The sequence below is a fragment of the Leptinotarsa decemlineata genome, unplaced genomic scaffold (genome assembly GCF_025532065.1).
Source record: "Leptinotarsa decemlineata unplaced genomic scaffold, Ldec_3_MD MMD2_tig00026358_RagTag_RagTag, whole genome shotgun sequence".
Lineage (NCBI taxonomy): Eukaryota > Metazoa > Arthropoda > Insecta > Coleoptera > Chrysomelidae > Leptinotarsa > Leptinotarsa decemlineata.
The window spans coordinates 4,460,166-4,478,271 of NW_027412703.1; positions in this window are offsets into that span (position 1 = coordinate 4,460,166).

Sequence of the window (18,106 nt, forward strand, 5' to 3'; positions counted from 1 at the left end):
ATCCCAACATTACATGAATTTTTTCATTCCTTAATATTTACGTTTGATATGTTTAAATAATTTTTGTTTGTTTTTATGTCAGAGTGACAAAAGGCGCGCGGAAGCCAGACTACCCGCTTTTGGCTCTATTTTCAGGGCTCTGTAAAAATTATAAATAATCGAGATACAGTTTCGGGAGTCGGGACTTTTTTTACGCAAATTCGTTGATATTTTCAAATCTTTTTTCAAATTTCCAAAATTTTTAAAATTTTCCGAGATATTAAGAAAAAACTAAAGCCCAATTTTTTTTTCACTTAATTGTTTATAACTTTTGTAGTTTTTATCGGCGCGTTTTCGGACCTCTCCTTAAACTTTCTAGGCAAAAATACGAATCGAATGACACCTTGGTCGTAATTTTTGGACAGGGCTGAAAAATGTTACAAAAAAAAAAGTGCATGTGAACTAGACTAAATATCTGTTATTGAAGTATCCATCAACATGCATTCGCTGGATGTGACTACATCTGCTCTTTATAATAAAGAGGAAAATATTTTATCAACATTTTCAATAATTCAGAAGTTACGTGCAGTAGCTGAAACTTTCTCAGTTTCAGAACCAAGTTAAGAAGTACGTTTTAAAAAAGGTATCAATTATATTCTCAAATGTATGGTACCAAAACTACTAAAAACAACCTACAACAGAATACACCGAATATTGAGTTGTAAAACCAGTGGGCAGGTACTTGATAAGTATCTTAGTAATTTATTGTTAGACCATTTGCAAATGGCGCCGTAGTTTTCCCACAAGAAATAATTTTTATCCTTGTTGATTACCTACCTGATGGTTTGATCATGAAGAATGAAATCGTCATTTTGGTATATCTCTGAAAACACTATACAACTCTGCACATTATTTCTGACAGAGGATACCGCTAAATAAGATATTAATCTAGTTTGCGCTAGTTTTACAATAGAGCAATGATACTTCCTGAGAAATGGGGGTTACCAAAAATATTACTAATTAGAATCAAATAAAAGTTTGCATTTTGCAGCTGTTTTCTGGAATTAATTTTTTTGAGGTATATATTCTTCAAAGAAATAATTGATTGAAGTATTACTTATATATTTACGATTTCTCTCAGATGCTTTAGTTCCATTATTATTATATCTTTCACGTGGCAGGTGACATAGTTATCACATAGTAATAATCATATAAAGATTTCTTTTAAGAAGGTGACCGGAACTTCTGCATAAATATACATATTGTTTCAACAATATTAATAAGGCTGTCTCGTTTCGATTTTTCATTTTAATGTAAACAAAAAAACTTCTCAAATTCGGAACTGTATCTGCTTGTTTTACGTATTCATCGATGCAAGTAAAACTTTGTAGAATAGTATTTTGTCAAAGTTCATAAATCAAGGTTTTTGTCCCATTTATTAATATTGTTTTTATTGAATGTTTCTATCAAAAAATTCTTCCCACCCGGCCATAATGATGTATTCGAGTCATGTATTTCAATAAGGGATAAGTTGAATGGATAATTTTGAACTTTTTTTTAAATCCAAAATTCATTTATTGAATGAAGCAAAAGTTTCTAAAGTTCCTATCCATGTATGTAAAAAAAATTCTCCATTTCAAAAGGATATATATTAGCTGACCCATCCGAATCACTATCATCAATGATGGATGGATGGATTTTAACATAAAATATTCAGGTTCACCTTTTCTTATAAATAATTGTGGTTAGTATTTCGTGAGTTATTTTTTCATCTTCCTCAATTTGAGGATTCCCAGAAAAGTCGATGAAAAACTCTGATGTCTCCCACGAAAAGTGACTTATTCAATATTTGCAAGTTAGTTTCTACTCCATTGTTTTCAACAATTGATATGCTTTCTTCCTGCTTGTATCATGTTGTAGTGAGTGGTTATAATGGAAAATAATTCAAAATCTTTTTGTTCTTTTTTTCAGAAAACAGAATTATTCTCCTTCAGATGTGAAAATTCGTATAATGTCCTACAAATGTCCTAAAAAAGTGATATTTTAAGTACTAATAAGTACTGCGTACTTAACTTTCTACTGAAATAAAGCTTGACAACTGTTTCATTAGATAATTTACTGATATTCTGTACAAAAATCCCGGGTGTAGTTCCTAGACAATAACAGATGCAAAGTAGCATTATATTAACATAAGTTTTAAGTTTAGAAAGACTGAAAGGTTTCTGTTCGAATTTCATTCTCTGAATCAGAAACAGAAACAAGTATAAAGTTCACACATGTCTAACCTCTATCTTTGATGATTTCAAAGAGGTTATTTTTACAAGCGTTTTTTTATATGTTAACTATTTGTTAATCACTAAGTTTTTCTTGAATATATTTTAATTTTATTGTAATATTAGATATTTATCATTAGATTAGATAATTGTCAACAGTTTTTTCAATTTATAATTTTAGGGTGTTTTTAGTTGCATTGGGAAATATTACTCAATGTATATAATTGAGAATAAATATTAAAATTCAACGAAAAAATCGTTTAGATTATTTTCTATTATTTTCCTTTGATTAGCACATTTACCAGACAAGAGTTCCATGTTTATAGACATTTTTGAACTGTACATCAGTTTGTTCGAGACCGTATAATTCCTATAAAAACATTCCTCCTGCTTATTGGAACTGTAAAATTTCAATAATAAATTCGGTCCATCATTGAAAACATACCTTCCAATAAGAGAGAATAAGGAGTAGTTGATAGGAGTGATGCAATTGGATTGCATTTTAAAGCAAAACACTTCATTTTGATACACAAATATTATAATTACTTCAAAACTCTCATGGGCGGGGAAATATTTTAATGTCAATCAAATGTTCCATTCATATTTTGATTATTTGAATTATGTTTTGAATTTGGAATTCAAATTTTGATGGAAGTGAATAACTATAAATTCTCTAGACTTGACCATCACTAGAATTAATAACAAACATGATTTTGCAAATTTTCCACAAACCATCTTACATGAACATCAGTTTACACAATTTATTTAGATATCCATAGTAGTAGTAGTATCTTTATTTATCATTAAAGCAATCTACAGATCTTTGCAGTTGAACACATAAAATGCTTATTAGACTGGTCAAATATGGATTTACATACTAGTTTAAAATCTTAATATTAAAGTAATTATATAATAAAACAAAGATTGAAAAGAATTCATTCATTAAATGTATAAGATTCACCTTAAAATTATCATATTGAAAAATATTCTTCCAGGGAATAAAATGCCTGATCAACAAGAAATTCATACAGTTCACTTTTAAATTTATTCAAGTTATTTTGGCCAGAACATAATTCCAAATATTTATTATAACATTTTATTTGTTGATATCTATGTGATTTTTGTCCAAGAGTCATTCTTGAGAATGGTTGATATGTTTTGTTCTTATTTCTTGTTTCATGGTGGTGATTATTTGTATTCTTAGGGATATTTTGTTGTTTAAAATCTATGATAAGTTTGAATATATAGAGACAAGGCAGGGTTAAGATTCCAGACCTTTTAAACAATTCTTTACATGATGTCAGAGGCGAAACTCCCATCATACTTCTTAGTATTTTTTTTTTGTATAATGAATGCATCATTTGCATACCTTGATGATCCCCAAAAGATAAGACGGTATGATAAAGCACTCTGTACATGGGCAAAATATACCATTTTTAAAATATCGTAGCTAACTGTATTTCTTAACTGCTTTAATAAGAAACAAACAGAGCTCAATTTAGCTACCAGTTTATTAATGTGTCCTTCCCAAGTTAATTTATGATCTATTGTGACTCCTAAAAATTTTATTGATTGAATTTGTTGAATTGTTTGTCGATTCATTTTTATAGTTAATTAGGATCGTAACTAAGATTTTTGGGTAAAAATGTCATAAAAAATGTATAATTAATATTATTAATATTAATTAATATTTAATTAATATTAACAGATAATCCATTGTTTTGACAGTAATCGTAAAATGCTTGGGCGCTTATGTTTGCTCTCACACAACATTCTTGAGCTGTTTGGTTTTTTAAGCAGAAATTTGTGTCATCTGCAAAAACAATTTCTAAATCTGATTGTTTTTCTAAGTAAGTTAGGTCGTTTATGAATACTATGAATAAGAGTGGTCCCAGTACGGAACCCTGAGGTACTCCCTGCGTAACATATTGTATATCAGATATACAATTATTTAGCACAATACACTGGCTTCTCCCATGCAAATATGATCTCAGTCAGTCATTGCCTATTCCTCTCACACCCTGATATTCTAATTTATCAAGCAGTAGCCCATGGTCTACTGTATCAAATGCCCGACTTAGGTCAAAGTAGAGCGCAAGTGGGGTTTCCTTTCTATTCAACGTGTCATAAACAAAGGACGTAAGTTCATTTAGGGCAGTGATAGTAGATTTATTTCTTCTAAATCCATGCTGAAATTTCAGTAGTATATTATTTGATTCAAGAAAATTGATCAATCTGCTGTTGCAACATATGTCGAAGACTTTAGCAAGCTGACTTACATAAAGTAAAGAAATGAAATACTGGAGGAAAAGAGAAAATGTTCAGAATAACGAAAAGTGGAAGAAGAGTGAAGAGTCCAAACCGATTCGAATTCTAATTTTTTGTTTTGCAAATTAGTTTGCAAAAGGTGGGAGAGTGTTGGAAATAAAAATTGTTCGTCCTCTATACAGACTTTCATCGGAACGGTTGTCATGTGAATAAGTTGTTATGATAGAGACTTTTTAGAATCGTAATACCTTTTTGAATTGTCAAGTTATTATCAGAAAAGTTAATAAATAGTATATTTTGCATTCGTATCACACCCAAGTTTATCCCATTTCTTACATTAGTGGCGACAGTGACAGGACCGACAATGGGAGATTTGAAAGTACTTCAAAAGACAAGGGTTTTCCTCAGACGAATGCTTGAAATATCTCGAAACTATTTTGAACGAAGTCGGATTGCAGAAAGGAGAGCTTGCAGCGTTATTGAATCAAATGGATGATAGGGGCCAAAGGGTTATTGCCTTGAATGAACAAATTTTACCAGAACTAGTCAGAGCAAACGCCGGCGATGAAGAAATTGAACAGGAGTTATCATCGTCAGAATATTACCCCACCGAGTACATCAGAAGCAAGTCAAAAGCTTATTTCGTACTGAACGAACAGAATAAGTCGACAGGTTCATCAAGTATTAACGAAGAATTAGCACCACAGAGGAATTTTCAACCTAGGTTGGAACTGAAGAAATGTAATGGCGAGGTTAAGAATTGGATAGGCTTCTGGGGCCAATTCAACAAGATTCATGTTGATGAAGAAATTTCCAAAGAAGATAAGTTCCAATACTTATTGCAAGCAATGGAACCAGATTCAAAGGCGCAAGAATTGGTTGAAAGTTATCCACCGTCAGTAGCTAATTACGATAAAGCGGTTGAGCAACTGAAAGCTAGGTTTGCCAGAGATGAATTTCTTATAGAAGTGTATGTTAGGGAGCTCCTAGGGCTTATATTGAAACAATCTTCAAAAAATAATGCAGGTATGTCTCTGTCTAGTTTGTTTGACAAACTAGAAACACAGTTAAGGGCACTTGAAACGTTAGGTGTCACATCTGACAAATACGCAGCCATGCTATATCCTTTGGTTCTTCCTGAAGATATTTTGAGGGTATGGAAGAGGCATCGCAATTCTGTTTCAATTAAAATCACGGATGAAATTTCATTACATGAAAATTCCACTAACAATCTAATAATTGTTATTAGACTAAATTTGGCAAAAAAGGGTTTCTCACAAAAAGAAGTGGCAAAGTACGCAGCACAGGTAAATACAGAGGTCTTGTTAATGATGAAACTTTTTCATGCACGCAGGCTACCTTTATTTCATTAGATAAACAAAACGTGAGTGAAAAAATTGATATTTCTTGTATTTTTTGCAACAATCTTCATGCAAGTCAAGATTGTATGAAATCACAAAAACTAACATATGAACAGAAAAGGAGTTAGTAATGAAAAAACAACGTTGTTTAGGATGTCTCAAGCTTAATCATACGATAAAGAAGTGTAGACATTTTTTTAAATGTCTTGTTTGCAGCAAAAAAACATGTTTCTATAATGTGTCGCGATTTGCATGTTAAAAAATCCATTCAATTGAATTCAGATAGAACTATCGAATAATTTTCAAATAAAAATGCAACTATTTGTGAAAATAACATAGAAAATGTTTTGACTAGTAATACTACTCAAAGTCAGTATGAAACTTTATTACAAACTTTAATAGTCCATCTTGTTAATGGTAGAAAAACTAAGTTAGTGAGGGTTTTACTAGATTCAGCATCTCAAAGGTCATTTATTACAGGTAGTTGTACTAAAGAGATGGGTTTTTCAAAGATTGCTGAAAAATCAATCATACAAGGTGATTTTGGAGGATTGAAGTTACCAAAAAATATTTGGTTTGTACAAGGTAATCATGCAAAATTTAGATAGAACTTTTGAATTTGAGGTAAATATGCTAGAACAACAAAAAATTTGCAATTACATTCCGTGTATCAAAAGTGAAACTTATTAGAATCTTTTGAAAAGTAAAAATATAAATATTTTTGACTTTGAGATTGAAATTTCATATATTTCTCTCCTTTTTGGAGCTGATGTCCTTAGTTATTTGTATCATGGGCAAAGAGTTGAATTCCATAATTCGGTTAACTCTTTCACTTTTTTAACTTCAACACAGATATCAGATCTTTGGGATTTGGAAGTTTTAGGTATAAGAGAGCCTATTGAAACCCCAAAAAAGGAAGGAAGACAGGAAGACAGGTTGAAGTAATGAAATCCTTCGAAAATACAGTTAGTGTGAATGATGATGGAAGATATGAAGTGCGTTTACCGTGGTTGCTATCAATCAATCAATCAAATATACTTTATTGTCTGAAGACAAAGTCATAAATAATAAGATACAAAAATCTACATAAAAAACAGTTTAAACAAAATACAATAAACATAAGCTAAAAATGTGAAATACACTGAGATATTCAGCTGGAAATAACAAGACAGAAATAAATGTTAAGATTCAAGTGAATCGTCAAGATACTCCTGAACTGAATAATAGGCCCTACCAACAAGTAGCATTTTAACTGCTTTTTTGAATTTATTAAGCACTATAATTTCTTTAATTCGGGCTGGTAAGTGATTAAACAGTTTGATCCCGTTGAATATAATTGAATCCCTAACAAGGGAGCTCGCAGGAATAGGCAGATCTATGTTACTATTGTGGCTACGAGTATTATATGAGCAAGGGAGAGATGCACAAGAATAATTTTTTTTATCAAGCAAATTGATTCCAAGATAAACAGGGCAGCTACTGTTAAAATACCGTGAGCTATGAAAAGAGGCTTTCATGGATCCCTGGGAGCTGCTTTGCACATATATTGGAGAGCCCTTTTTTGGAGCACAAAAATCATTTGAAATAAATCTCTAGAACAGACCCCCCAGAAGGCAATTCCATATTTAATATGGGGATCTATTAAAGCGAAATAAGCTGTTCTTGAATGGGAGTAGCCTAGTTCTCTAGAAATCACTCTTAGTGCATAGCAACCTGAGGCAAGCTTCTTGCTTAAGTTTATTGTGTGATTTTTAAATTTCAGTTTATCATCAATTTTCAACCCTAGAAATTTATAATTATGTACCCTGTCTAAGATTTTGTCACCAAGGCAGATCTCAGGTAAGTTGCAGTGGAAGGTAAGTATGCTAGTTTTATTGATATTGAATGATAACTTATTGCAGTCGCACCATTCTTTGATTTTGTTGATGTCAGCTGAGATGGCATCTTGAAGGGTAGGAATGTCCTTGTTGTGCCATAATAAAGTGGTGTCATCAGCAAAGAGAGTAATTGTGGCCGTTATATCTATAAAAGCCAAGTCATTTATGTAGATAAGAAACAAAATTGGACCAAGGATCGATCCTTGTGGTACACCACATTTGATAGTTTGAGCAGAGGAACACTCGGTTGTTTTAACTACCTGTTTGCGACCTGATAAGTACGAATGAAATCAGTGGAGAGTGTTGCCTCTGAAGCCATACTGTTGCAACTTATGAAGAAGGATCTCATGGTTGACACAGTCGAAAGCTTTCGATAGATCACAGAAAATAGCAGCGACTGCTTCTTTAGCGTTATATTCGGAGTATATCGTTTCTAACAGAGAGAACATAGCATCACTAGTACCCTTATTTGGTTGGAATCCAAATTGACGAGAAGTAAGGATGTTATTATCATTGCAAAAACATAAAATTCTGCTTTTCACTAGTTTTTATATGAGTTTACCATAGGTTTTGCTAGGTAGACCTAAGTTATTTAGTAATAAGGAACTTTCTGAAAAAAGGTTACATTCTATTTGTAAAAAGCTGAATGATAATCGAATATGTGATTATGAGAGGGTTTTAATAGAATGGGAACGAGAAGGTATCATCGAGGAAGTTCCAGATACGATCGGTGTTTGATGCTTCGGCGAGAGATAAAATGGGTCACTCTTTAAATCAGGGTCTTGATACAGGTCCCAATTTGATTGAATTGATTCCATCCATTTTGATACAGTTCAGAGTAGGTTCTATTGGTGTATCGGCTGATATTAGGAAGGCATTCTTGCAGATAAGTTTAACACCGGAAGATAGAAATTATCTCAGATTTTTATGGTGGAAGGATCATTCAAGGAAAAAAATAAAAATTCATAGGTATATTAGGGTCGTGTTTGTAGTTTCTTGTAGTCTATTTTTATTAGCAGCAACAATTGGTTATTATTTGGAGAACGTTCCTGAGTATTTGGTAAACACAGCGAAAAAGATGAGATCTTCTTGCTAAGTCCATAATTGCGTTACTAGTGTAGAAAATGAAGTTGAGCTAAACATTTTCATTGATCAAGCTAGGGAAATAATGTCTTCAGCCAAGTTTGATTTGCGGGGATGGCTACATTCATTTGGTGAAACGGAACCAGATATTTCATGCTCAGATAATGTTTCTTCTGTATTAGGATTGTCATGGAATTTTAGAGATGTATACTCTTTTTGTGATATTCAGGCTTTGTCCAATATATCAAATATTCCAATAACAAAAAGAGGTTTGTTGTCAGTGGCTCAAAGAATATTTGATCCAATTGGATTTACATGTCCAGTAACTTTGTTGCCGAAATTACTTCTTCGGGAATCATGGAAGTTGAAATTAAGTTGGGATAAAGACTTGCCAGAAAATATAGTTCATCAATTTCAATCATGGCTCAGACAAATTTCTTGGCTTGGTTTTTGTATTATACCAAGGGCGCTTACTACCTTTTCTTTAAATTCATCCAGTAACACAATACACGTGTTTTGCGACGCTTGTAAACTTGCCTATGCCACATGCATATTTATCAGAGCTGAATTCGAAGGTCAGGTTCAGGTAGGTACAAGCCAAATCTAGGATTGCACCTATTAAGGAAATGACACTACCAAGATTGGAGTTGATCGCTGCGGTCTTAGGATCTCGAATGTGTCAATCAATAAGAAAAGTCAAGTTTTTCAATTCGATGAAAACGTTCTTCTGGCCTGATTCCATGGTAACGCTCAGTTGAATCAAAACAAGAGGGAACTGGAACACATTTGTAGATAATCGGGTAAAGGAAATTCAGTCTATTAATAATCCCGATGAATGGTTTCATGTACCTGGAAATGAGAATCCAGCGGATTTGTCCTCAAGAGGATGCGAAGCCGAACAGAGAGGCCGTGGACTTTTGAGTTTGGAGTGTCTACATGACAGAATGGTGCTGGATACAGCCTGTAAAGTCGTCAGGAGTTCGGATCCCCTTCTCTGCATGATCCGTGACCATGAGAGAGCAGCTGATGAACTCGGTATAGTTTTCGACACTGAACGAGGTGACCACAACTATGTCACCGAGTTGGAACCTGTTCAGCAAAAAGCTCAGATAAAAGCCGCAGATATCACCTTACACAAGGATAAGCCAATGCATGGGGTCTTCTTCAATAACATTGGAGACCTTGGCTTATCAAAGCGCCTGACCTTCGCTTTTCTCAGGTCGAGTGGGTTGAAGTCGGAAACTGATGGGTTCATCATGGCTTGCCAGGATGGCGTCTTCAACACTTTAGTCTACCGCAGTCGCGTGATGGGTATAGAGGTTCCTGACACAAGGAGCAGGGCCTGCCGCGAGGCGCCCGAGACCCTAATGCACTTACTATCAGCATGTCCAAAAAAATTATACAGTGAGTATAAGAAAAAGAAGAGAAAAAAATAATACATCATATAATTGCTAATAACTCTTAATATTCTTAACATTATTTTGGTCAATTTAACAATTTCATTGCACTACCATATATTGAATTTTAAATTTTTTAAAATTAGCACTGAACAGTAAGCATCTGTGATTTTATTTCTTTCTAAAATTGATGAATAATATGATTTAAAAGGGGTAAAATTCATTCAGATAAGAAGGGGCTATATAAGAAAAACATCCTTGAAATTTGGAACTTAAACAAAAATTTTTTATCAAATATTGGACTCTGTACCTCACATTTAGCTCCTTCATTTTTAACAAAAATGGGTTGACATGTTCACCATATGGTATACAGCATACGAATCGCATGCAGGCATTTTGTATACGTTACAATTTCTGTTTGTTATATTGCGGCAAAAAATTGTAATACACCGAACAAGAATACTCGATATGGGGGTAAATAAGAGTTGTAACCAACCTGAGTTTCATTTCTTCTGATAACTGATACTTGAATTTATATAGAGATTTGAGGTTGAAGAATGATACTTTGAAAATGTTTGTCACATGTTCATGGAAAGACAAAAAGCCATCTACGGTTATGCCAAGATTTTTAGCACTGTCTTCTCAGTCAATGTCTGCGTTATCGAGAGTGAGCCTAAAGTTACACTGAGTTTCTACTATTTGTCTTTGAGACCCTATGCATAAGGCCAAAGTTTTATTTGGATTGATTTTCAGTCCATGAGTATAGGAATGTTTTGTGCAAATCTGTGTTTATATTGCCCACGCAACTTTCTGTATCAAAGTTATGAGAAGGCAAATATATCATTTGCGTATAGATGTACTTGACAATGTGATAAGAAAGTGGGGTAATCAAAAATAAACACTGAAAACATCAAGGGTCCTGAAATACTTACCTGCGGTACACCTGAGATTGTTTTTTTTTTAGGGATGACCATGAGTAATCATCCAGTTTGACCCTCTGTGATCGGCCTGTGAGATATCTGGTCATCCATTTAAGAGAAATGTCATCGAATCCTATGAACTTGAGCTTGCTGATGAGTAAATCAACATTAACTAAATCAAAAGCTTTACTTTGATCAAGTAGTACTAAAATGGTGACTTTTGATCGATCTCTGAATCTCGCAAGATCGTCGATTACTTTCAAGAGGGCAGTCTGTGTCCGTGTTTTTTTGCGAAACCCAGCACTGCTCGTACGGGAGTATTCGATTTCCTTCAGGAAAAGTCTTATTTGACGGGAAACATTTTTCTCGAATATTTTAGAGAATGAGGGCAGAATGCTGATAGGGCGTAGGTCACTGAACGTGGTAGGTGCATTCTTTTTCGGAATTGGAATTATATTAGCAACCTTCCAAATAACTGTAAAAATACCCTGTCTGAAGGACTCGTTGAAAATATGTTCAACTTCAACAATAGAGTGTGGTATCGCTAAAAAAATCATCTTGATATTTATATTGTCAATACCTAAAGCATTCGATTTTATTTCTTTGATAGCAGTCAAAATATCATCATCACATATATCGGTGAGGGAAAAGTTCATGGGAGCGTTCAATTTATTATTATTGAAGAATGAAAGAGTGTCATTAATTACTTTTGAATGTCCAGCCACGTTCAAAAAATAGTCATTGATTTCTTCAGGTCTACGTAGTTCAATTGGCAGGCTATTGGTTTGCGAGGATGATTTTGTAGTAACACCCCAATCTGCAAGATTTCTCCATGTCATTTTTGATTTTTTTTTAATTTTGTTCAAAACAAATTGTATATATGCTGTTTTTTCACGTTTTACTGCGTCATTGACGTAGTTGCGTGAAGTTACATAGTACTGTCTAGCGGCTGCTGTCTTTTCTATAAGATTTTGGCACGAGCTCTACCACTGGTTTCCATCATAAATTTGATATTATAAGTTATATACGGGGATGCTTTATGTTTTCTGTTTACAGTGCAAATTGGAGCATGTTTGTCAAAAAGCATAATGATGCATTCGATGAGAAAGTTTACTTTGGTTTGGTTTTAGTTTTGTTGGTCTAGATTCTCCTATGTTACCCTCTAATTGAAGTGTGATGTTACTGAAATATTATGTATCACTCCGCAAAATTTCAATTTTTTTTTATGCAAGAGCCGATAAACCCAGTTACATACATAAAGTGTGTCAATTTTAAAACTTAAAATGGGCTATATCTCACGAACGAAAGCTGATATCGAGAAATGCTTGAAACCGTTTCTAGGATAGTGAGGGGGAACTAAACTGACATGAAAGGGAACTCACCCCCTTGGCCCCACCCACCAAAACACAAAAATTTTAAATGCAAACCTCTACTTGTGATACATCATTGACAAGACTATAAAAATGATATCCAATGGTATAAATAATAATTGTACAGGGTGAAGCAATAATTGTGAAACTTTGACTCAAATGGAATATTCAATGAGGTTTTTGTTGAACTGTAAATTTATTGAAAATGTCAATTGAGTAAATGTTCAAAGTTGGTTCCGTTGTTTTGTAAACTATAATACAGCCTATTTTCAAATTCTGCGCAAACTTTGGGAGGTGTTGTTCTAGTGATGGCGCGCAATGCGCTTGCGCAATTCTTTCTCGCAATGCCTCAAGTGACGCAGGTTGAGTTTTATAAACAACTGACTTGAGGTGACCCCACAGAAAAAAGTAAGGTGGCGCCAAGTCTGGTGACCTCGGTGGCCACTCAATGGAACCTCCTTCCCATCCATTTGTTCGGATAATTAGTATCCAACCAGTGCCTAACTGAAGCTGCATAGTGAAGAGGTGCTTCGTCTTGTTGGAAGTGCAGCAAATCTTCGTCTACAGCTAGGTTGCCTTGGTCGTCCCTTTGGTTCTCTAATTCATGCACAATTAAAGGTTCGTTGGTGTTTTCCAGCATATTGAGATAAATGTCGCCACTTAAATTGGCTGGTATGAACAAGGGACCAATTATAGCCTAGCCTAATATTCCTGCCCAAACATTCAGTTTTGCAGGATATTGAGTGTTACCTTCTCTGAATCGATGGGGGTTCGCATCACTCCAGTACCGACAGTTCACATTACCATTCAGCATAAAAGTACATTCATCACTGAAACAAATATTTTTTAACATTCTCAGTTCAACTCGAATTATTTCAGTCATGAGTTTACAAAACTCAATTCGTCGGTCTAGATCATCATCGCCTAGTTCTTGAAAAATTTGTGTTTTGTACGGGTGAAACTTATGTAATTTCAACACCTTTCTAACCGACTCATGTGACAGTCCTTTCACTGCATATACTTGACGTGCAAAATTTCCAAGGACCTCAATTTGGGTTGCTTCATTCAGTAATCTTGTGACATTCCTTTTTTATTTTGCACTGATCCCGTTTCTCTTAAATGTTCAACTTAATCGCGGACGTACACGTGACTTACATTTTTGTCCAGATGCCTTTCATGAAATATTTAAGCAGTTTTTGAATAACACTGGTTCTGGGAGGCAAATATGAAAATTATCTCCACGCGCTCAGGTATACTGTAAACCATCGTGACAACGACAGCTGAATGACAGTACAGATCGTACAAATGATGAAAACTAATGACATTTAAAAGTCTCAAACAAACCAAAAATTATTGACTCTGACAGAACCCAAAAAACAGATCTATACAACTTGTTTTATAAAAACGGCAAATTAAGTTATTTAACAAAAAAAGTATCGACGGACACTTATCATTTAAAATAATAGTCCGGAAGGTAGCATTACAAATAAATGTCTACAAAACAACGGAACCTACTTTGAACATTTACTCAATTGACATTTTTAATACATTTGTAGTTCAACAAAAACCTCAAGAAATATTCCATTTAAGCCAAAGTTTCACAATTATTGCTTCACCCCGTACAATTATTATTTATACCATTGGGTAGCATTTTTTATATTATTTTCAATGATGTATCACCAGTAGGGATTTGCAAATTAAATTTTTTGTGTTATGGTGGGTGGGGCCTAGGGGGTTGATGGGGGTGAGTTCATGTCACTTAAGTTCCCCCTTACAATCCTAGAAACGGTTTCAAGCATTTCTCGATATCAGCTTTCGTTCGTGAAATATGGCCCATTGTAAGTTTTAAAATTGACACACTGTATGTATGTAACTGGGTTTTGCGGCTCTTGGATAAAAAAAAACTTGAAATTTTGCACAGCAATACATAATATTTCAGTAACATCACACCTCAATTAGAGGGTTACATAGGAGAATCTAGACCAACAAAGCGAGTCCTGAAAATAAAAGCATGTTACTCAAATTTGCTGGGCCTGTTCTCTAGGGCCATTCCGGCCCTGCAACTGGCCTTCTCACTGCAGTCTGAGCCACCCTATAGTCGATGTATTGAGAAGTGCAATGACCCACCGGAAGTTTCCCCACCCACACGCAACTTCCGTTTTGGGCGCCAGACCATTCATGCATTAGCATTCTATAAGCCGAATCGTTTCGACATGGGCGATAAAAATTCACCTTTCGAAATGATTCACCCTAATCTATTACCTACACCGCTGTCTACGCCAGCAAATTCCTTGAAAAAGAATAATGGATGCGTTGGAATGAATAATTCTTTCATGAGAAATATTCGTATGCTTACAGGATGAATTGCTGAAAACGTTTTGAATCTACAGGGTGTTTCAAATTCGATCCTCACCATTGGGATCTTGGAAACTATGAGAGATACGAAGATGGTGTGATTGAGCAAAGTTGCGCATTTACCTGACTAACAATATGCCATTGAGAAAGTTCTGGAATTCCCAGTATATCCGGAGATATCCGGAAAAAATAGAAATTTCGGAAAATAGTTTTCTGGCTTTTTTTTTGAAGGAATCGAAAATAAATTGGACTCCACATTACCACTTTTTCCCTGCTACATAATGGTGTTTTCAGATTTGCTATCCGACGTTTCGTCTTCCGGTCACCATCATCAACTTTATTTTTTCCTAAGGGCGCTGCATTGGATTCTTTCTGTTTTGAATAGAACCAGATTTTACCTTTTCAATGATGTATCATAAGTTATCATTCTTTTTCAAAAAATTGGAGATATTGAAAAAAATGAATTCTCACCATAATAGGCTTTGACTTTGATATTTCTAAATTTGACTTTCAATTTGTTACACACAATGCCATTTTGTTATTGTACAAGTCACTGAATTTTTGGCGAAAAATGGCTTTCATGAATGAATGAGATATGATACAAATGATGACAACCACATCGAACTATGTTCAAGTTATTGGATCAAAATCTCACCGAGGAAAAAATACGGAGACAGAATGGACCAGGACACTAAAGAAAATTTGATAAATGAAGTATGTATGAGGTAAGTTAGACATTGTGTCTCGGGGAAATCTACACGTCTAATTTCCTCCGAAATGAATATTTGTCAAACAAGTGCTTGGAGACATCTCAAAAAAAGCGGTTTGAAATGTTAATAACTAATACCTCTTAGTTATTAACCCATTAATACCCACTGTATGATTTATCATACGCAAAACACGACTGAGGTTGAGGTTAGATTAAGTCCATGCTACGGCACCTGCAGATACTTCGTGCTTAAATATGAACTAAAGTAGTACATAAAAAGTGTCTAAGTAACTCAAACTAAATATAAGTGTTATTTACTAGATCCTAGGACAATTTGATTTTGGAGGTGATTAGTTTGTTTAAAAAAATGAATAACGGGTGAGTTTTAGGTTATGTGCACCAGTATTCTTTTAGATATTTTAACTTATTATTGTATATGTTATTCATTTGGTATAGTAGGTATTAGTTGCCGTCCATAATATTATTGTAAAAATATTTGTATTTTGACCATGTAACGTTAGATGTTGTGTATGATGATACATCATACGCTGGGCTAAAGCCAGTAGGTGTATATGGAAAATAACCAAAAGTAATACGCTGGCTAGCGTATGAACAATAAATTTTCTATTCATGAAATATTGAACTGTAGGATGCTAAAGGAGATATTTGAAACTATAGGACATGCTATTCTAAATTTCGTTAATACATCGTTAAATACTGGTGAAATTCCACAAAGTTTGAAAATTAGCACTATTGTACCAATTCAAAAAGTTCCTAATACCAATAAAGCTGATAAATTTCGCCCAATCAATACATTACCACCTATCGAAAAATTACTCGAAGTGGCTGTATACGATCAGTTATTACATCATGTTGAGTCAAATTGTATTTTAATGAATAATCAGTCAGGATTTCGAAAACAGTTTTCATGCGAGTCCGCGTTACAATTAACTTTATGCCATATAAAATCTCAATTGGATAATAAGAAATATGTAATTACTGTGTTCCTTGATCTGAAGAGAGCATTCGAAACCATTGATCGTAAAATATTGTTGGTTAAACTCAAGCAATATGGGATAAGGGGCAAGGTATACCAATGGCTAAATAACTACCTCCAGCAACGTAGCCAAAGGGTACGTTTCAAGTCTGAAGTTTCGTCTGAGTTAGATAATGATGTTGGCATTCCACAGGGAAGTGTTTTGGGCCCATTATTGTTTCTATTATACATTAATGATATTAACCTCTTTGTGGAATGCGAATTCATTAACCTCTTTGCTGATGATACCTTAATTGCTTGTAGATACGGCTATTCAAAAAATGAATAATGTTTTACAATCAATTAGCAAGTATTTGAGTTTGAATAAATTGAAATTGAATGTGTCTAAAAGTCAGGCTATGATATTCACAAGTAAATACAGATATGATACCATTAATATTAATAGCCTTAACCTAAACATCAATAATGAACAAATTGAAATTGTATCGAATATCAAGTATTTGGGCTTCCAGTTGGATAACTTTTTGAACTTCAATACCCATTTCAATTATATTCATAAAAAAATTTCAAAAAAACTTTATTTTTTTCTCTCGTATAGCCCAGGAATTATCAACCGAAACAAAAATCACGGTATATAATTCAATCATTCAGCCGCATTTTGATTATTGCTCATCAGCCCTGTTTTTGTTTGATCTTACTAAGCTGAATATGCTACAAAATCTTCAAAATCGTGGCATGAGAATGATTCTGAGAACTAATCGTCTCACCCCCATAAGATCTATGTTAGCAACGCTTACTTGGTTCTCAGTCGAAAAAAGATTGTATTATTTCACAATGATTTTTGTATATAAAATATTGAATAACCTGGCTCCTGTTTACTTTCATACGTTTATAATATTGAATAGAGACATTCACACTTATAACACTCGGGGTAAAAATTACATTCACATTAGCAGCACTGCTTATCGCAGTACTATGAACTCCTTATTTTTCAAAGGTTCCCAAGAATTTAATAAACTAACAGACTTCATTAAAACATCATCATCGTTGAATTTGTTTAAAAAACAATTGAAAGAACTTATTAAGATGAAATAGATATCGTACTGAAAGCAATCCTTGTAGTTTTTGTAATTCTACTAATTCTATTAATTCTATTTTTAAAATTGTGATTTTCGTAGGTATATTATTGTTGCATTGTATTTCTTTTTTTGTGTTTGTTCAATGTTGTATATATACACCGTTGATTTAATTGGGATATATATGTATATTACGGTTACCTATTTTTAAATAAAGATCTATCTATATATCTATCAATTTTGTATAATACTTGCACATGTATGTACTCATCTGGCTAGTGACGTATAGGTACATACATATTTTATATTTATTTATGACGTATGTATTTTTTTTCAGCCAGAAGTATTATAATCCCGAAAATCCCCGGGATGCCGAAGAGCTATTGGCTTATTTAGACAGTATAGAATCTGATGATGAATATTATGACCAGTTTGAAGAGG